This window comes from Neofelis nebulosa, chromosome 9, assembly GCF_028018385.1.
Source record: "Neofelis nebulosa isolate mNeoNeb1 chromosome 9, mNeoNeb1.pri, whole genome shotgun sequence".
NCBI classification, from domain to species: Eukaryota; Metazoa; Chordata; class Mammalia; order Carnivora; family Felidae; genus Neofelis; species Neofelis nebulosa.
The window spans coordinates 124,688,820-124,710,892 of NC_080790.1; the positions used below are offsets into that span (position 1 = coordinate 124,688,820).

Sequence of the window (22,073 nt, forward strand, 5' to 3'; positions counted from 1 at the left end):
GCTGACAGCGTGGAGCCTGGAGCTGCTTTGGATTCTGTGTGTGTCTCTCTCTCTGCCCCTCTCCTGCTCACACCCTCTCTATCTCTGTCAAAAATGAATAAACATTTTAAAAAAAGAAGAAGAAAGACCTGGGCTTTCACCATTTAAACCCATGGATTTTTTTCATATCACCTAACAGTTGCTATATACGTCATATATTTTGAAATATTTACATTCAACACTACTTACAAATTTTTTTTATCATTTATTTATTTTTGAGAGACAGAGTGAGACAGAGCACAAGCGGGGGAGGGGCAGAGAGAGAAGGAGACACAGAATCCGAAGCAGGCTCCAGACTCCGAGCAAGCGTTCAGCACAGAGCCCGATGCGGGGCTCAAACCCACAAACTGTGAGATCATGACCTGCCAAAGAAGGTCACTTAACCAACTGAGCCACCCAGGTGCCCCTACATTCAACACTATTTCAAATTCTCCTCTAGGTTGATAGTTAAAGCATTCATAAAGAAGCACACTTACCAAGATATCACAAAATTGTTTTTCTTAACATTTGTATAACTATCTTTCAATATAATTGGTTTTCTTTGGATTCCTATGTATTTGTTACGCATTTAAAACCTTTATATTGAGCAGAGATCCATAGGCTTCACCTGGCTATTGGTGGGGAGGGATCCATAGAGAAGAACAAGTCTAGGAACTCTGCTGTGGAGGGGGAGAAAAAGGGGCACGAGGGGAAAAATTTTTAATTTAACAACCATGGACAGAGAAGCTGTTAAGATGCCATCTTGTTCTGAGCTTACTCAAAGGATAAGATGTCCAAGGATAAAAGCAACAAGATTCCACCTCTCTTCCACCCCTCTTCCTAAACAACACTTCTCAAACTTTAATCTCATGTGGTAAAGAACTGGGGCACTTGGGTGGCTCAGTCAGTTAAGTGTCCGACTTCGGCTCAGGCCATGATCTCACGGTTTGTGAGTTGGAGCCCCGCATTGGGCTCTGTGCTGACAGCTCAGGGCCTGGAGCCTACTTCAGATTCTGTGTCTCCCTCTCTTTCTGCTCCTCCCCCGCTCATGCTCTGTCTCTCTTTCTAAAAAATAAATTAACATAAAAAAAATAAAATCATGAGGTAAAGAATTAAGCCTTGCCCAAGGAGAGATTCTGGCCTTTGTTCCTGGCTCCTAGGAGGTAACCTCCAAATCCTTAAAATTTCCCGGGATATAGAGGTGAGAATTTGGAGGTGGTTTGTTATGCAGCTATAGGTGACTGATATACCCCTGAACACTAGTGCATACCTCACCTGACTGAACTTTCTGCCCCTCTATCTTCTGTAAGTCAGTCCCCCAAGACCCTATCCCATGTTAGAAGCAAACCTTGTGCCAGTTCCCAGCCCTCCCCCTTCACTTTCTCTGTTTCTATTTTGATTCTCATTAACTGTGTGATCTTGGAAAAAAATATTTAACTCCTCTGAGCTTCACTTCTGTAGAGTTGTTGGGCATGTTGGGAACACAAACACACCTTCATGTTTATAAACTCTCTAGGACAATTCTCAGTATGCAGAGGATGTTCAACAAATGGTACTGGATCAGCCATTCCAGATGGACTCCTGAGAACTAGTGTGAGCATCACTGCACTGAGGCGCTACAGGATGAGCCAAAAGCTAAGATGGATGGATGATGGATACACAGGGATCTGGTTGGATAACTGAATAGATGAATGGAAAGATGGATGGACGGAGGAGGGATGGAGGGATGGATAAATTAAGATGTGTGTACCTTTGGAAGGGCATATAAACAGATGGTTGAATCATTTATGGGTGGAGAACGGAGCCCCTCATCCCTGTGGACACCCAACTACCTCACATTTGCTTCTTTGCCTCTTCCTTCTAACTCCCACTCATTCCTCGCCTTCACAATCAACTCCTGGGTTTATTTTAAGTGTCCTATTGAACAAATCACAAAACCTAAATTGGCTGGTTGAGGGTTTCTAGCATTCTAATTGTGAAGCATGCTTCTGAATGACTTAGGAGCTGAGGGGAGCTTGAAAAAAGCCCAAGATGCTGAGAGAAAATGAGAAACATGACATTTTGAAAAGGAAGCCAATTTTCTTTAACTAAAACTGTTGCCTCTGTAAACCATATTATAAATCCAATAAATTCACATAATTCTATGGTAAGTCCTTCACAAAAGAGAGAGAGGAGGGGAAAGGAAGAAAGAGAAAAAAGGATAAGAAAAATGTTGCAGATTTCCAAAGCCTTCCACCCTTTAAAAACAATTGCTTTGAACCTTATCATAGTTATTAAGAGTTAAACTACCTGAATTCAAATACAGGCTCCATCAATTCCAAGTGGCATAACCTTGGGTAAATCATGTACCCTCTCCATGCCTCAATTCCTTCATTTATAAGATGCAGAGGACAATAATACCTGCTTCATTGGGTAGCTGTGAGGATTACTGAGATAATATAGGTAAAGCCCTTAGAAATGTTCCAGGTATATGGTAAATTCATGGTAAATGTGAGCAAATATTATTACTATTACTCCCACATACAGTCACTAGGTGAAGAACACAGCAGTAGGCAGGACTTGGGTGACCTAGATGCCCTAGGGAATACAAATGAACTTGTCACTGCTCTGAAGATTCTTATCATCCCCTACAGCTTCACATATTGATATTCTCTGCCCTGATTATCACCCCCAACCATGATCCTGACGTCATGTAACCCAAGTATGGATGTGGATTATGTGGTCCAGTCTCAACATAATGTTCTATTGAAAGAAACAATCCAGGAACCAAAAAGTAATTTAAAGTATTCAAATATTTGCTCAGCATCTCCAAGAATTTCAAAGGGAGACATGCATTAACACACAATAAGCATCTTTAAAACCTCCTCTCACTGCTGCTTTCAATCTCTCACATAGCATCTCCCCCAAAATTCACCCTCTCTCCTCACTCTCAACCTCCCAGCCATGAGGCTTTTCTATTTCTTACCCCTCCATGTATTCCCATATTAGCTCTTCACCACGTAACCCATCTCAACCATCTGACAGCATTAGTGCCTTCTGCCCATTTCCTACTTTACCTGGATTCTGAACAACAAAGGTGAGCTCAGGAGGTGACCAAGAAGGCCAGAATTCTTACCAGAGAATCAGGGAAAGTTAAAAATACTCATTCATAACTGTTGTCTCTGCTACATCAAGTTCTCTGAAATCTCCTGCTTTGGCTCAAGCTATTTCCTCTGCCTAGAATGCACTTCAATTCTTTTGAGAGGCTTTTGGTTGGATCTGCATCTGTGTTGTGACAGCTGGGAATGAGGCTGGGATGGAGAACAAAGGAGGTGTGAGGTCTAGTCTGGGCAGTCTGACTAATCTCCAGTCTGGTTTGGAAAATGCAGAATGTGCTCCCACATAGATTGGGTGACCCCTGGCTGAGCATGTGGTCCAGGAGACACAATGGCTAGTAAAGAGTTGAACTAATTGACCCCCAAAAACATAGGTCTTATGGCATTTAGGACAAAAGAGCCCCACGATGGGGACAAAAGGGAGGACTGGGAAGTAGGGCAATGTGCACCCACAATGTTCATAGCCACCAAATACCACCCACTAGTCTCGATGAGGCAAGAGCCTCAGACTCGGAGGGTAGCACAAGATTCTCCAGACCAGCAGGCCCATGGTGGCATCTCTGTATCTTTACCTCCACCCCCTGCAATGTGGAGCCTGTTTCCCCTAGACCAGACCTTTGGAAAAACACCTTAGCAAGTTCATCTTTCACACTGTAGTTTACAGTTTTCAGTCTACTTTTACCTTTGTCCACATGAACCCATGAGACCACCAGGAGTGGAATCCCAGCTCTGGCCATAGCTCCATTGACTTTGAGCATGTCACTACCCCTCTCTGGGGCTCAGTTTTCTTACCTGAAAAATGGGAGTGTATTAGGATAAATTGAGCTATGCTACATAACAAACAAGGCTCAAAACTCAATGCCTTTAAACTACAACAACTTATTTCTTGTTCATAATATCCAAGGTGAGCCTGTGAAGAACTCTGCTCAACACAATCACACAGACTGAGAGTCTGTACCCTCTTGTAGCTGAACCATCTGAAACACAGGCATCTATATTCATATGGTAGGAGAAGAACTAAATTAGAGCAGGCTTCTAACTACCTCAGAAGTGACATGCATTACTCCCACTCATATTTTATTGGCCAGAACTAGTCACCTGGCTCTGCCTAATTCCAAAGAAACCAAGAGATATAAGAAAAAAAATGGATCTTTAGTAAGCAATACTGTCTCTGCCACAAGGTAGAATAATAATACCTCCCTTACAAGGTAACTCAAAGGATTAGATGAGCAATTATATTTCAAAAGGATTTTAACATTTAAACCTCAGTAAAATATTTACTGTGCAGCTTCTATCTGCTAGGCCTGATGCTCAGCGCCAAGAATATCCTCATGGAGCTTACAGACTAGTGCGTGAGACAGACAAAAATCAGATAATCCCACCAATGAGAGTGTAAGGAAGCACTGAGACAGGTGCACTGAGAGAGAGAGATCCATGGTGATGTAACAGGGAGCCCAGAATCATCTGGGGGTCCAGGAAGTATTCTCTGAGGTCATTGTTGAGTTAAGATCTGAAGGATCAGCAACAATTAAGTAGACAAGCAGTTAAAGAGAAGGTACAAAGAGCACTGATAGCAGAAGAAATAGTATAGACAAAGGCCCAGTGGCAGGAAAATTCCAGCTTGCTTGGAGGACTGAAAAAAAGTCCAAGAGGCTTGAGTCCTGAGACCAAAGGGCAGCATGGCATGAGAGAGAATCATTAAGTTCAGCAGGGGCCATACCTTGCAGGCCAGGACAAGGATTTATCAAACTGTGATAACAGTTAATTGTGGTCATTGTTACCACTTTGCAGAAGTAGAAACTGATCCCCTGAGAGGCCAGAAGACCCAGTTAGAGTCACACAGCCATCAGAGGAGGAGCTAGAAACCTGATTCAAGTCCTAACTACTGTGTGGCCTCCTCCAAAAGCTTCAGGGCAATTCAGGACTAACATCCTTCTCCCCCATCAGGAATAACCCTAGATCCTTCCTGGGACGCATTCAGCCTCCCAGCCAGTGATGCATGCCAATACACAGTGTTGGCCTGGGCTGGGCCAGCCCCACGGATGGCAGCTAGGATGGCTGAGGCCAAGAGCTGGGAAGAGACCACAGAGACCTCAGGCACTTCTCTTCCATACCAGCTGCACTGCTGTTGCACCACAGGGCTTTAGGCAAGTAATTTCCCCCTTCCAGCCCTCAGTCCCCCAATCTCTGAAATGAAAACATTGAACCAGATGGTCTTGAGGTCCCTTCCAGCAACAGGAGGCTTAGGTGTGTTTTCCAGCTGAGTAATGAAGGGGGAAAGTGAATAGGCTCTGAACCCAGTCTTTATCTGGAGAACCGCAATTTGCCAAACAAGAAAATCAAAGGGAAATTGCAAAGATGATGAGGGATGAACCTTTTTTAGGAACAACAACCTAATCACAAGTCACTGCTAGAGAAGAAATGTCACAAAAACCTTGATTTGCAGCTTTAGGGAGCAGCATGCCATGGAAGACAGGCAATTAACAACGTGAGAAGCTTCTCAGAGGCACAGATGAATCATGGAAGGCAGTGCCTATAGGCTGGAAAGGATGCCAGACAGCACGTGATCAAAATCCTAGTCTGATTCATAAAGTCCTTGTGGAGCTGCTCCAGCAAGAAGCCAGTCTGAATCTTCCTGAACTCCCCTTGTAGTAGGAAGCTTCATACCCATTCCCCTTTTGGACAGTGGCCAGCACAGTGCAATGCACATAGAAAGAGCTCAATACGTAATTTTGAATGAATGAATGAATGAATGAATGGCCCTGGTGCTGCTCAAATAACTCTCTTGATATTTTCACCCAGGAGTCCTGGTGCTACTCTCCGGAGCACGCTTGGTGTCATGACTGTCTATCTTAGGAAGGGATCGCCCAAAGCAGACCCTGGTTCTGGAGGTGCTTTTAGGAACCTCTAGCTGGAGAGTGGGGAAATAATTTAGGGAAAGGAAGGAAGCTAATAGGGGGACATTAATGAACAGGTTACCACTGTGGGGAATTTTGGCTTAAAGATTTTTGCTTAAAGAAGATGATAGGGAACCATGCTGGCCAAGATGGGAGCCACGAGCCACGTGGAGCTATTGAGGACTTGAAGTGTGGCTAGTTCAAATCGAGATATAGAGTAACTATAAAATACACACCAGATTTTGAAGACCTAGTATTTAAAAAAAGTAAAATATCTTATTGATGATTTTTGTATCATTTATGTATTCAGGGGACAACATTTTGAATATATTGGGTTAAAATATAGTATTAAAATTGATCTTACGTGATAATTTCTTTTTGCCTTAAAAGAACATAGGTGGCTCACAATTATGGCTCACATTATACTTCTATTGTTCGATGCAGACATAGAACATACCTTAGAGTTACTCCTCCCAAGGGGTGAGAGAGCTGAACTTCTACCCGCCAGCTTCTATGCATCATCGGTTGAGTGCTGCTCCCAGGGGTTAATTTCCCCGGCATTTCAACATGCCCCACGCACCAGCAAGTATCTGCAACCGGAGAAAACCCTCAGGCGGAGTTGCAGGATCTTGCCATAGGAAGCCACCAGCATGCGAGTGTAGGGGATGTGGGCGGAGTACCAGTAGCACCTGCTGTGCTGTGCCTTTCATCACAACTAATACACACCCCCAGGAAGTGGTAAGCCAAATTCCCTATTACACCATTATTACTCCTTCTTGCTCATTCAGTCATTCACACATCTAGACAAAAAGCATCTGTACTATGGGAATGCTGGCACACCAAGACAGCCACCAGCAGTCTTATTTTATCAGTGCCTCGGAGGAGAAAAGAAAAGGAGGACGGCTCATGCACTGTTAGCAGAGCTCGGGGGGTGCTTGGCGTTGGGCCCTGGATCAAGGGAAGGAGCAGGGACTAACCTCAGAGGTGAAAGCATGAAGGCTTGACCCTAAGTGGTGCCCTCTGGCCCAGCCCAAGGGGAACTTGGTCTGAGCAGCTCTAAGGTTTAATTGAATTAAACCAAGACAAGTTCCATTCTCCAGAGAGCCTAACATGACAGCTGTTAGGCATGGCTGGGGAGACAGTATGCCTCAACCACTCCGTTGGTGGGGGAGATATTCCTGCCCTAAGGTCATGGGGATGGACAGCTAATCTACCACACTCGACACTGGACAGATACGCTTGACGGCAATGTGTTGATCACACATACGGCCCAGGTGAGGAGGACACTGCATGTCACACAAGGCCACATGGGCATCGTATGCCAGGACAAAGTGCGCCACCAAGGGCTGTGGGTGGCAGGCCTGTATTATCAAGAGAGTGAGGTGACCCTTGTTTCCCACGAGAAGATGTGATTGGCTTCCTTGAATAACCCCATGATCTGGCAGGGAATTGAAACCTGCTATTCAGGGATAAGAGGGAACTGCACCCGGTCCCCTTGAGAAGGAGGGTTGCTCAGCAAGGGTACCTTAACTGTGGAAGCAGAGTGGAAAGGGGAACTTGCAGTCAGGCCAGGCAAAGCCTCCCAGTTTCACCAGATGTAAACACAGCACACCACACTGTGCCTTAATTTTAATTAGTGCGCCCCAGGGATGACAACAGCAGCAGCCACAAAACTCATCTGGGTTAGTGGTGTCAGCTCAGGTAGCCTCCACATGCACAGAATGTCAGACCCCCCCCCTTCATTAATACTCAGTGCTGCCCAAAGTGGGCTCAGTGCTGTGCTTCAGCCTGAGGGGCGAGTGATGGAGACGCTCCGTTATGGGCACATTGCTGACCCTCCTGTCTCCTCCTAAATCTCCCAGCCCCAGCTAGGTCAAACATCCCCACCCCCGGCTATTTGAATCCCTCGCTTTCTTTCCTACCTCTTGCATTTGGCACAAACAGACATTAATACATCTGCCCTTTGCTCCTTTAAGAAAACAGGCCCCATAACCCAGACATTTAGTTTTGCCCTACAGCACTGAACATGGAAGGAAGCTGGCTGTCAGTAATAAGGGTCCAACCTGGGACCCTGGCTTCTAGACCCCACCTCCCATCCTTCCATCTTGTCTGCTCCCGGTGACTTAGCACAGCCAATCAGAGGGCTGGGTTTGCTTTCTGCACTGGCCTTTCTCAACTTCTATAATCAATGCCTGGCTTGAGACACCATCTAGACTGAAGCCACAGAGAGATGCACTTTGTTCTGCTCTTAATGTAGCCCAGGCATCCAGCTAATAAGAGCTTCAGAACACTGCACCTCAGAGAGATGACCCCCTGAGGGCATATGCGAGACCCTATGTGGCTACTACTCTGCTTGGGTGGGAACTCCAAGCCACCAGTGCTTGAAACCCACCCCAGATACCTCCTTCCAGCTGCATTCTGGAGGTCAGGTCCCACGCAGACCCACCGTCCAGTGCTGATGGGGAGTGATGTCTGGGAACCAACTTGGGCCCCAAGCATCTGGAAGCATTCCTAGAGTCTGGCCAAATCTGTGTTGTTTACCAGAATGCCCCGGCTGGTAGCCTTAATTAATCCAATTTCCATCACAATCTAGCAGTTAGGTCAGACCTGCCACTCTGGGCACCCGGGGACCATAACCCCACAGTCCAAAGAGGGGTTGAGAGACTCTATAAACAAGGCACTAAAATTAGGCTTCAGATTCCTGGAGAAGCAAACAGTACTGCCAAAGCTTTGCCATGACTTATCCAGTGGGCAGCCTGCTAGGAACTTAGACTATGCTTCTGTTTCTGGGATCAGGGTTTTCTCTGCTTCAGTCAGAAGTCACCTTCTCTTGGGGCACCTGGGTGGCTCAGCCAGTTAAGAGTCCAACCTCGGCTCAGGTCATGATCTCATGGCTTGTGGGTTCAAGCCCCGATGTCGGGCACTGCGCTGACAGCTGAGAGCCTGCAGCCTGTTTCAGGTTCCTCTTTCTCTGCCCCTCCCCTGCTTGCACTCTGTGTGTGTGTCTCTCTCTCTCTCAAAAAGAAATAAACATTAAAGAAAAAAGAAGAAATCACCTTCTCTTTCCTGGGAAGGTGGGGGGTGGGGCTCGTGCAGAGAGTGACCCCTCTGAGAAGGAGAAGAGGCCAGTTTGGGAGGTTCTGATAACTAGTTTGCTGGGGCTGGCACAGACAGGATGGCCCAAACAGCAGAAAGTGAATTGCTCCCGGTTTGGAGACTAGGAGTCCAAGATCAAGGTGTCAGCAAAGTTGATTTCTGCTGAGGCCTCTCTCCTTGGCTTGCGGATGGCCTCCTTCTCCCTGTGTCTTCACATGGTCTTTCCTCCATGTGTGTGCATATCTATGTCCTAATCTCTTCTTTTTTAATGTTTATTTATTTTCGAGAGAGAGAGAGAGAGAGACAGAGCGTGAGCAGGGAAGGGGCAGAGCGAGAGGGAGACACAGAGTCCAAAGCAGGCTCCAAGCTCTGAGCTGTCAACACAGAGCCCAATGCGGGGCTGGAACCCATGAACCATGAGATCATAACCTGAGCTGAAGTCGGACACTTAACCCACTGAGCCACCCAGGCGCCCCTGCTATGTTTTAATCCTTTAAGGACCAGTCCTAGGGGATTAAGGCCCACCCATATGACCTCATTTTACCTTAATTACCACTTTAAAGTTCCCATCTCCAAATACAGTCACATTCTGAGGTCCTGGGGGTTATAACTTCAACATATAAATTGGGGGCAGGGGGCACAATTCAGCCCATCCCTGACCCTTCCTCTTTCAGAGTCAGCAAGGTCAGGATGCCTCGTACAGGGCAGGGTTTTATTTTCCTAGGAGACCAACAAGCCCCACCATGGAGTAAAGAATCAGAAGAAGGGCCTCTGTGTAAAATGGCCTAAAGAAGAGGGGGCAGCACCCCAAGAAGGAGACTGAGTAGAGGGGAAGATGAGGGCATTTGGATGGGGGCAAGAGATTAGGTCACAAGGTCAGAGCATTGATGTGAGCACATTTCCCTGGCAGTGTGTGTCCAGGAAGGATGACCGGCCCATGAAGAAGCTTGCAACATAACAAGGGATATTTAGCTTTCAGAAGAAGGGGACGGGATTCCTATCGTCACCTCCCAGCAGAAGGGTAACCAGTGTGCCCCAGAGAAAATATTGGACCTGTGGGTATAACCCAAAGAGAGGTATCTTTCAGGTACAGGAAAATAAAAACATTCTAGGCATTGAAATGTTCAGCCTTGGAGTAATCTGCTGCCACCAGTAGCGACCTCCCTTCACTCCAAGTATTTCATTCGGGCTGGAAGATCATCAGGGCACTTAGGGAAGTTTTCCTGTAACTCCCGAATCCCTGTGATGTATCAGATAAGAGGCTGAGACTACATAATTTAGCTCACAGACTGCCCTTGTGGTCCTTCAGGCTGCTATAACACCAACCTCTCTCTTTCCACATTGGATGAATTTAGAGTAGCTAATGACACATAATTCTGGCACGGAATTCATGACATCCATCCAAAATGTCCAAGCTACTTACTATATATTCATAGTAGCTACTACTGTAAATCAACAGATCTTCATACACACACACACACACACACACACACACACACACACACACAACAGCAAGACAGTTTACCTAAAAAGTGTAAAAGAACTTCTGGGCCCTATCAAGAAATTAAATCTTTTGGAAGAATTTGGCTGTGTGTCTATTGGGTCAGAAGTACAACATCACTTGGGGCGCCTGGGTGACTCAGTCAGTTAAATGTCTGACTCTTGATTTTGGCTCAATTCATGATCTCAGGGTCGTGAGGTTGAGCCACGTTCAGCGTGAAGTCTACTTGAGGGTCTCTCTCTCTCTCTCTCTCTCTCTCTCTCCCCCTCCCCTGCTTGTTCTCTCTCTCTCTCTAAAAAAAATGCTAAGAAAAAAAACACAATATCACTCTAGAAGTCCCCCAAATTATGTCTACATCCCAATCCCAGTGAATAAATTTTTTTATTGAGGTAAAATTCACAGAACATAAAATTAACTATTTTAAAGTGTACCATTCAGTAGCATTTAGTGCGTCCCCACTACCTCTCTCCAGCTCCAAAACGGTTCCATCAGCCCAATTGCAAACCCCCTTCCCATTAAGTCACCCCTCACATCTCACAGCCCCCAGCCCCAGGCAACCACTGACCTACTTTCTGTCTCTATGGATTTACCTCTTCTGGATATTTCATATGAATGAAATCATACAATGTGTGACCCTTTGTGTCTAGCTTTTTTTTGCTTAGTGTAACGCTTTTGAGGTCCATCCATGTGGTGGCACGCATCGGTATTTCATTCCTTTATATGGCTGAATGATATTCCATTGTCCTCAAACTTTGAATAAGATGCTTCTCTTTTTCACTTTGAAGTGGGCTCAGAAATTATGAAGCTGGTCTCAGCTGGCTCTCATGGGGGTTTGGAGCCAGTCACGCTCAGCAGGACTGCCGCCTGCCCTCTGTTCCATGCACCTTGCGCCATACAGCCGAAATGGTCTTCCTCGGGGAAGCCTGACCATGTCCCTCCCTGTGTAAGATCTTCCCACAACTGCCACTCATCTGCCCCCAGCCTGTGTCTCAGCCCCACGGCTGTGGGCCCCAGCTCTCTGAAGGACCAGGCTCTGGTGACTCTCCACGTGTCCCTCCTGCCCCCACCTCCCCCCTCAAATTGGTTCTAAGGTCCTAGTGCTCAAAAATCAGGCAAAAGTGGTGGATGGGCCATCAGATCAGGGGTGACAAAGCTGCAATTTGCCTCAAGGCTGACCTTCCAGGAAGACAGGCTGAGAGATTGATGAGTCCATTTAAGCTTTCACGCTGACACTTTTGGGGATCATGGCGCTTACTTACGAGGGGACTTATGTAACCAATGAGATATAAATAAGCACATTAAAGTATTCCTGCTCCAGCCCAGCTTAATGGCGAAGAAACTAATTGTCAGAAATTGGAAAGGGTCTGAAATAAATACGGCACTTCATGTCACATAGGGAACCCGGCCAAAGACGTCAGATTAAACGCAGGGATGTTGAGAGCACGCTTCCAGACACCCACGGAGCAGTTTTTTTGTTTCATTTTGGTCATTAGGTTCTCCACTTTCTCACATCAACCAACACAGAACAGTAACCGGCACCAGCTTGATTCTACCTCCTTCCAAGAGCCAGGAGAGTGAGCCAGAAGCCGTGGGTCCAGAGAGCACCCATCTGGCTTGTCCTCTCAGTGGCTGATGCCTCTATGGTCAGGAGTGTGTGACATCAGAACCTCAACCGTGAACAGGGGTGTCACAGGTCAGCCTCTGTAGACTGGGTTCCCAGTTGTCAAAGCCGACACCTGCCACCTCGGCGTTCCCCTGCTCCTCGCCAGGCCCTGGGTCACCACCTCCAAGGTCTCACTCCACCAGGGCAGCTCTCTCCTGTCTCTCCCCCTCCAGATTCCTTCGTGCCACCCTTCAGATGGGCTTATCTCCCCATCCAGACAGGAGCCCCCTGCCCTGGCTCCACCTTTCCCCAAGCTGCCATGTCTTCTCCTCCCCCCACCCCCCGCAACCGGCCATCCACATCTGTGCCTAGCCTTCTTATCCTCCTCCAGGACCTCCAGCCTCCAGCTTCTGGAGTGCATCCCTCCTCCACACAGAGACCTTTCTGAAGCATAACACAACCCAACACCCTCCACCTAAACCTTCCAGCAGCCTTTATCCCCAAGAGGAGGCCACATCTCAAGCTGGGCATTCTAGGACCATCTTGGCATGGCCTCCTCCCCCTCATCTCTCATGTGGCAAATACCCTGCAGCACCTCCCACCCTCCTCAGGCCCCTTGCCTGCTCATCCTTCCCAAACCGTATCTCTCCCCCATTCATGCCCCAGTCCCTATTTCCTGCCTTCCACCCCTGGGAGCCTTGGCTTCCCTATCTGTAAATGGATAGGTTTGGACCAGCTAATCCCCAAGGTTCCTCCCTCTTGGTTCTAAAAGAATAATGCAGCTTACCCTTTGTTCTGAGTATCTAAGTGCTTTCCATGGAAAACTCAGGAACAGCCAGCAAGGATCCCAGTGGAAGCAGCGGGCGTTTTCTCTCTCACGCCTTTCCCCCCCTCACTACTTTCAGTGTATTTCACCATCTCATGAACAAAAATAACCTGGTTTGATTCCCTAAGGAAAAAAGAGGAAGCTGAGAGTTAAATTAGTGTCCACTCTCAGAAAATCAAAAGGAAAAGTAGAGAGAAAACAAAACAAAGCATAGGAGACATCAAACCTATAGATTGACCAGATAACTTACCCCCCAGCAGCTGGGGACCCAAATGGGGCCAGAGGGACTGGGGAAGTTGAGGCAGGAAGAAAGGTTTGCCCACGGTTCCCTCATGGGATACTACTCAGAGGTTATCATGAAACATTGACACCTGTCAGTTCAGCTCAGACATACAACCATTCCCTTCTTACTTGATGTATCAGTTAAGGGCAAGCGCTCCCGCCAGTGGGAGGTCTGATTCTCAAGACGTAAAGTGTACAACTCTGTATTTGGGGAAGTGGCAGCTTATCTCTGTCTCCTGCTTGATCCTCAAAGCAGATGTAGTCCAGCCTTCTGGGGAGGAAGAAGGATGGGCTGGTGTGTCTTCAGATCATAGAGGACAGGGACCCCAGCTGTTACCTGTGGGTAGTACACCAGAGTTGAACAATAAAGAAAGGGACTTTTATTCCTATTCTTTTGTCACATGGTAATTATTTGGTTGTTTCAATCAACATATGCAGTACTTGGCTTGGGTGTTTTTTGTTTTGTTTTGTTTTGTTTTGTTTTTTAATGCGCCCACAGATGACAAAAGTTTTATTCCCCGGGTTGTTCGAGGAAACAAACTGATCCTGGAAGGCCAAATTACCTGTTGGTCATCTCCAGTGTGTTAAACTATCATCTATAGCATGGTCTGCAAACTATGTGATATAAGCCAAATCCAGCCTGCCATTTGTTTTTGTAAGTCCCACCAGCTTAGAATGTTTTTTTATTTTTTAATGATTTTTTCTTTTAGTCTAAAGAAGACTAGTGAAATGTGAAAATTACAGAAAATTCAAATTCTGGTGTTCACAAATAAAGTTTTATTGGAACACATCTGTGCACATTCATTTGCATAGTGCCTGTGGCTGCTTTTGCACTCCAACAGCAGCCTATGTAGCCCTTAAAGCCAAAAACGTTTACTATGTGGCACTTCACAGCGTTTGTCAACCCCAGCTCTGTATTTCCACATCCTGTTATTCAAGTATTAAAGAGTTAAGAATATATTTAAAAATGAAATTTTAATCAAACATCTGTGGAACCTTGAGTATATTCTTGAGGAACACTATTTGAAAACATACTTAAGGATTTTGTTTAGTAATGTGGGGTTTTTTTAGAAAAATCTTTTCCTCTTTAATTTTTTCGCTATGGAAAATTGTAAACATGTTCAGCAGTATACAGAAAATATAATGAGCCCCCATATACCCACCACCCAGCTTGAACAATTATTGATTTATGGCTGATCTGGTTTCAACTGTATCCCACCCACTTCCCCCTCCTGCATTATTTTGAAGCAAATCCCAAACAATATATAATTTCATCTGTATATATTATGTGGCATACGCAGTTTTAAAATAAACTTTTACAACTGGGGAGACTGTGACAAGCTGCATATAATAAGGAGATTTCTGCTAAAGAGTCAGAAGTCCGTGGGGAGGGAGATAGGACACAGACTTTCTAACTGATTGAGAAACGCATGTCACTACCTGATTTTCCAACCAAACTCCAGGCTGGGTGACAGTCACCAGCCATCAGGATAGGGCAGCCTCTCCCTCCCCCATCTATCATGATCAAGGAAAATAAATTAGAGCTAGGGGCAACAAAAGGGGGCTGATTAATATAATTCAAGACTGCAAAAGAGACAGACACACTTTCAGCTTAATGAGTTTGGAAAGCCATATGAGTACTGGCATAAGACGCACCCTGGCAGTGGGTGATGCTGGCTTTTTTTTCTCTTTAATAACCAGGGTCAACAGGAAGGAAGGAGAAGCAAGCTGCCTTTATGCAACCAGACTCTTTCTTTCATCTTCTCCCCTCTGCCACCTCAAGAACCCAAAAGACACCCCCAAATTCTGCTACCCATGGTGGGGAGGGGGTGGAATAAGAAAAACAAGAGCCATGCAGGGGGTCAGGAATGGAGGGAGAGGCAAAGGGTGTGAGCAGGAAGCTTCCCCAGAGGTCAGACCTAGCTGGTCACTGTGGCCTGCATGCAAGGGGCCAGTTAGCTGGGTTAGGGATGTCATGCCCTAATAAAATTGGAGGGACAGCGTTTATCTGTCAGCTTTATATGTCAGCTTGGCTTGGCTACAACACCCAGTTTATTTAATCAACCACTAATCTAGATGTTGCTGTGGAGGTGTTTCATAGATGTGATTAACATCTACACTCAGGCAGAATCCTTTACTTTAAGTAAAGGAGATCATCCTCCATGATGTGAGTGGGCCCGCTTCATCTAATCAATTGAAAGGCCTTCAGAGCAAAACTGAGGTTTCTCTGGGATGAAGACATTCTGCCTCAAGACTATGGCATGGGCTCCTGCCTGAGTCCCCAGCCTGATCCCCTGCCCCCCAAATGTCAGATGTGCCAGCCTCTGCAATCACCTGAGCCAATTCCTGGAAATAAATGTATGTATATAAATATATAACTGAAGAGAAGGATCAAATGTTAATTCATTTTCTCACAATTTTACAATCTGTAAAATTGTCCCCATTTTATAGATGAAGAAACTGATGCACAGAGAGGTTGGGATCACTGTGAGCCTGCCCTAAAGGACTGATGGAGCGATGGAGCGTGAGAGCAAAGGTGAGGGAAGCATTTGTGCCTTCCTTGCAGGCTCACCTGAGAGGCTCCAGTTCACTCCAAGGGAGGCAAGAAGACACCCACCTGGAAAGGGGGGTGGACAGGAAGAAAACACTGAAAACCAATGCAGATTGCACTTTCTGACCCCACTATAGCAGCATCAACAAAGCCCAGAGCAATCCCCATAAGTTATCCCGTCACATTTCCACGTTACCACAATGAACATCTAATATAGTAAATCTTTTCGTGTTCTCATTTACACCGTGTCCCCAATTTTATCTTACACTGTGCTTCAGGAGCTACTAATTCAATCAAAGATACCTTGATCAAGCCCTCTTGCTGCGGGAGAGGGAGAGAGATCATGCTGAAGACATCCATAGGAGGAGGCAGATGGTCCATGACGCCCAAGGAATCTTTGCTTGAGGAACCACATCCAGGGGCCCTGAGATGGGTGGTCTCTCGCAGGCATGTCATCCAGGCCCCTTCTCTGCTCCAGCTCCAATCTGGGGACCCAGCCATGCCTGTGGATGTGTCCCCCACCCTCTTCCTTGGAAACATACCTGACTGTTTTGTATTCCAAATGCAAACAGTCTGACAAGGTGTCAAAGTACCCTGAAATGCACAGAGATACCCGTGGAACACAGTCAGAGGAACGGTTCCTTTAGTAGGGCCAGCCCAGTGGGGGGCTCTCTAAATAACAGGGTCTGCCTGCTGGACAACCTCCGGAATAAATCCTAGCTTTCCGGAAACTAGAAGAGCAGGAACTTGTTTTCCCAAGTGGAAGCCTCATCCACACATGATCTTTCGGCCCACGAGAAAAACCCAGTCTGGGGACACCAGGGGAACCCCAACACAATTCAGGCCATGGAGAACAATGCAGCCCAACAAGCCAAAGGCTCTGCTATTCCTGAGCTCACATGCTGGGGGTGAGCTTTGGAGGGCATTCCTCACGTGGCCCTCAAGGCAGCAGGACCTGGGGAACCTGGAAAAAAATGCCTCTTCAGCGGCCTTTTCTCCAGCTCTAACACTGACTCCTAAGCTCTCCCCACCATCCATTTCAACCACACCCTCTCTTACATCCCACCAGGCATCCTCCTTTCTTGGACTCGAGCAGCCCCCTGGGTGGACCCATCACCCTTACATCACACTGGCCTGTTAGCAGGAGGGTGTCCCCATGGAGCCAAGAGCTCTCTAGACTCCCAACCCAGGCAAGCTGTGCCTGATGTCCTCCCTCCCCGTCACCTTCTTCACCTTCCCCTGACAGTCACAGGGTTTATTCTATGCCAGGACCTACTCTGGGTGCTGGAGAAACAGGAGTGAACAAGACAGACCTGGTCCATCCCCTTCTGGCGATTCCATGCTATTCATTTGTTCAGCCAACAAATACGGATAGAAAACCCACCACTATGCACTGGACACAGTTCCAGGTGCTGGGGAAACAGAAGTGAACAAACAGAACAAAAATCCCTTCCCCCATGGAGTTTACATTCTAGATAAGACACTCCATAAATCATTACACAAATTATTAATTACAAATGTGTAGCTGCTACAGGGGCAGAGCTCAGGACATGAAGAAAGCATATAGCCAAAAATCTAACCTGGTGACCCCTTAGGAACCACATTAACAAAGGCTTCAAGGAAGAAGGGGAATCAGCTGGAAGGGTGAGGGTGGAACCTGAAATAAGGTAGTGGCAGGCTTGGGGTCTCCTGAGGCTGTGAAGAAGAGATCTGTTCCAGACCTCTCTCCTTGGTCTGTGCATGGCCGCCCTAAATTCACACGACCTGTCTCCATAAGGACATGGGACATACTGGATTAGGACCCACCCTAAAGACTTCATTTTCACTGGGTTAAAAAACAAAATTCAGGGGTGCCTGGGTGGCTCAGTCAGTTAAGTGTCTGACTCTTGATTTCGGCTCAGGTCATGATCTCACAGTCCGTGAGTTCTAGTCCTAAGTCGGTTTCTGTGCTGACAGTGCAGAACCTGCTCCGGATTCTCTGTCTCCCTCTCATTCTGCCTCTCTCTCTCTCTCCCTCTCTCTCAAGATAAATAAACTTTAAAAAATAAATAATAAAAAAATGTTTTTTAATTCAAACAAGTCCCTTTGAAGATCTAATTGGCTTTATTAAGCAGTTCATGAGGCAGGCAGCATCCCGCCTAGCAAGCAGAGAGAAGGTCTGGGTTGTACAAAATGGAAGGTTTTCAAGGGAAGGAGGGTGGGGCAAGGAGGTTACTAGCAAAATAAAAGAAAGAATCAGACCAGGACTCCATCTATTCTCACAAAAGGGACCCAGGGTTATTGTTTTGCAGATGACCTTACTGGTGTTGATCAGGAAGTTTCAGATTGACCCCTAAAAGATCACATTCCTAGGATCTGTTGACAGGCTAATATTTAAGTCTCAGTTTGCTGTCATGGGGTTGGGTGGCAAATGACTCCATTTGGGGCTTGTTTTTCTTTTTTTATTTATTTATTTTTTTCAACGTTTTTTATTTATTTTTGGGACAGAGAGAGACAGAGCATGAACGGGGGAGGGGCAGAGAGAGAGGGAGACACAGAATCGGAAACAGGCTCCAGGCTCCGAGCCGTCAGCCCAGAGCCTGACGCGGGGCTCGAACTCACGGACCGCGAGATCGTGACCTGGCTGAAGTCGGCCGCTTAACCGACTGCGCCACCCAGGCGCCCCTGTTTTTCTGTTTTCGACAACGAAATTACTTCTCTCAAGACCCTACCCCAAATAAAGTCACATTCTGAGGTACTGGGGGACAGGACTTCAACATGAATTTTGGGAATGATTCAACCCATAACACTGACTAAGAAAAGTTTGGTGGGGAGTGAGAAGTTTTCACAGCCTTTCATATTTTTAGAGAGACTCGGTCAAGAAAACCCCTATGTACCCTTTTTAACTAACTTGACGGTCTGATTGTTTGTTCATCTGGGGCCATGCTTTACAGAGAGGACCACGCCGTCTGAGATTCCTAGTTCCCAGGGGTGAAAATCCTACCCCACAGACATTCCTGCCGGACACTTCAGCCAAGGACGCAACTAAAGGTTTGTTACCCAAAACTAAGTTTGCCTTTTAGTGGGTGTCAAGCCAAAAGAAAACAACCAAGCCACAGAATAGGAAAGGCAAGGGTTTTACTAGCAACAGGTAAAGGAGAACACCAGAGATATCTCCCAAAGCAGTGTCTCCTTGAGCAACAAAACTGGGGAAGTTTTAAGGTAAGGAGGCATACCTGTTCATGAATCAGCTTGCCCAATGGGGAATCCAGCATGGAATTGGGGAAAAAGTCATTTTAAGGGGACAGAGTTCAGGTCAAAGTCATGAAGGCCAGCAACGGTCAATATTGTCAATTCTCTGGCTTTAGTTGGTCGGTGTCTGAATACTCAAAGGGGCTTAGATCCTGCAAAGACAGAACATGCTTCAGGTCAGTCTTTACTTGTGAACCAGCACTAGAAGCTTTACCTCTGATCCATTGCCCCTGATATGATTAGGCTCTCTCCTGGCCTGATAGTGGCTCTTATATTCTTTTGTTCCCCTAAAATCATTATCTACTGGGGTCTATTTTTATGCAATTTCAACATATCCCAGGAATTTCTGTAAGAAATGTGCTTTGGGCATGGATCACAAGATGGGCAGAGACCTAAAACGACTTTTTCTATGTCTTGAAAGCTTTGTCTTTTATTTTTCCTGGGACCCCTAACTCTTTCTGCTGACAGGTTGGGCTAGCTACAAAGCGTGAGCCAGTGAAACGTAAGCAGGGCATTGGGGAAGGCTGAGAAGGAAGCACAGTAGACTGTCCATTTTCCAGTCAGTTCCCAAAAATGTCCGGAACTTTATCTACAGTAAGACTGTCTCCTGTCAGAGGTCCCCCAATCTGAACCACAGTCACCCAGGGAGCTTGTTAAAATACAGATTCCCGGGCCCTGCTTTGGAAAGACCCCAGACGTGTAATTTTCTTACATGCCCCAGGTGACTCAGGTCTCCAGTGGATTTGGAAGCTGCTGGCACACAGGCCCTTTCTTCCACTGGGCCTGAACATAAACATGTACTCAGGGCTCTGTGGAACCCAGTGGTTTTGATCTGTGGGGAACTGGCACAATTCCTAGCCCTTGATTATCCCACTAAATTGTCTCAAGACAGATTCTGATTTCCATTTCTATTCCTGCCTCTCAGCTCTGATTACTTCAGCAAATGCTTTTCAATTGCCCCATTCTTTTCTTTCTTAAAGAACAGCCTCTAACTTCAATTTTTTTTTAAATATATATCAGCCATTTCCCACATTCTAGAAGCTTTGTCCTTTCTACCTCGGGGGAGGGTTTAAGAAAAGATTTTATTTCTCCTACTTTTGATTCCTTTAAGTCAACAGAGATACCCTTACACAACATTGATCGAACCTTTTAAATGTGGTTAGTTAGAGATGGCCACTGGAGAGTTACTCAGCTGACAGTTTGGATTGGCCCCATGGCTGATGCTGGCAGTTCCCTGCCCATGGACCTCCACACACCATGGTCTGCTTAGGGCCAGCCCTGCAACTCACCTCCCGTGGCTGTGGGTACAGGCAAGACAAACCAGAGTCCTAAGGAGTTCACGTCCCTGGAAGTAGCCCTCAGCCAACTGGCAGACCAGGGATTGGTGGATAAATGCTCCAGCTTTTCTGTTTCTCCACGTAGAGAACTCAAAGCCATGTTCTACACTGGATCCCAGAGGTCCCTGGCTGAAATGAGGTCTGGTTGCTCACAGTGGCAACCTGCTCCATGATACACCCCTTACTGACTTCCTGCCCCTCGCTGTCTCACTTTCTTCATGCTTTACCAGATGCTTCCTGGGGTCACCTCCCAAGGAAATGACTTGTACTCAAATCTTTGTCTCAGCCAAAAGGAACTCAAAGCAAGATAGGCACTGTCCTAAACTGTTCTTCCTGTGCTAGATGACAGCTCCTCCTCAAGAACTCAAATCCCAGACTGTACCATATTTTAAATTTGATTACAGGACATTTAAGGTGCAACATCATAGATCACAGCAGGTCCTTCCTGGCCATGCTAAATTCAATCCTGTAATTCTATCTGAATGTTCCTCTGAGACTTGGGACCAAATCGGGCTTGAAGCTCAATAAATTGTCAGCATCTGCATTTCAACCAAAAGGCCAAAATAGAGCTTCTGGAGATGGGGTTGTAAAGTGGTGCACCCACTTTGGAAAGTGGTCTAGCAGTTGCCCCAAATGTTAAACAAAGTTATCAGCTGATCCAGTAGTTCCATCCCCAGGTCTATACTCAAGAGAACTGAAAATATGTGTCCTTATAAAACTTGTATAGGAACTGTCATCGCAGCGATATTCATAATACGCAGAGTGTAGAAACAACCCAGGATCACCTGCGTGGCTCAGTTGGTTAAACATCTGTTCATCTGTCCCACTCTTAATTTCATCTCAGGTCATGGTCTCATAGTTCATGGGGGTCATAATCTCAGGATTCACAGGTTCAAGCCCTGTGTCAGGCTCCATGCTGGGCTCCATGCTGGGAGTGCACAGCCTGCTTAAGATTCTCTTTCTCTTTCTGCTCCTTCCTCTTTATCTCTCTCTCTCTCTCTCTCTCTCTCTCTCTCTCTTTCAGAATAAAGAAATAAACTTTAAATCTTTTTTTTAAAAAATGAACTACTGGGACCTCATCAAAATAAAAAGCTTCTTCTGCACAGCAAAGGAAACAATCAGCAAAACTAAAAGGCAACTGACAGAATGGGAGAAGATATTTGCAAATGACATATCAGATAAAGAGTATCCAAAATCTACAAAGAACTTATCAAACTCAACACCCAAAAAACAAATAATCCAGTGAAGAAATGGGCAAAAGACATGAATAGACACTTCGCCAAAGAAGACATCCAGATGGCCCACCGACACATGAAAAAATGCTCCACATCACTCATCATCAGGGAAATACAAATCAAACCCACAATGAGATACCACCTCACACTGTCAGAATGGCTAACATTAACAACTCAGACAACAACATATGGCAAGGATACGGAGAAAGAGGATTTCTTTTGAATTGTTGGTGGGAATGCAAGCTGGTGCAGCTACTCTGGAAAACAGTATGGAGGTTTCTCAAAAAACTAAAAATAGAACTACCCTACGACCCAGCAATTACACTACTAGGCATTTATCCAAGGGATACAGGTGTGCTGTTTCGAAGGGACATATGCACCCCCATGTTTATAGCAGCACT

The 22,073-nt window shown here is 46.1% G+C and overlaps 1 long non-coding RNA gene across 3 annotated transcripts in view; it reads right to left on the bottom strand.

Moving 5' to 3' along the window:
• Window positions 1-22,073, bottom strand: part of LOC131485790 (uncharacterized) — a 136,651-nt gene that overhangs the window by 25,569 nt on the left and 89,009 nt on the right. The window contains exons 6-11 of one of the 3 annotated variants that reach the window (XR_009249015.1): window positions 19,085-19,252; window positions 17,183-17,281; window positions 16,173-16,463; window positions 13,448-13,589; window positions 12,998-13,159; window positions 6,468-6,600 (exon numbers count right to left, since the gene is read on the bottom strand). This is a non-coding gene — a long non-coding RNA (uncharacterized LOC131485790). The remainder of the gene's footprint in view (window positions 1-6,467; window positions 6,601-12,997; window positions 13,160-13,447; window positions 13,590-16,172; window positions 16,464-17,182; window positions 17,282-19,084; window positions 19,253-22,073) is intronic. The other 2 variants (XR_009249017.1, XR_009249016.1) reach the window with 2 other exon arrangements.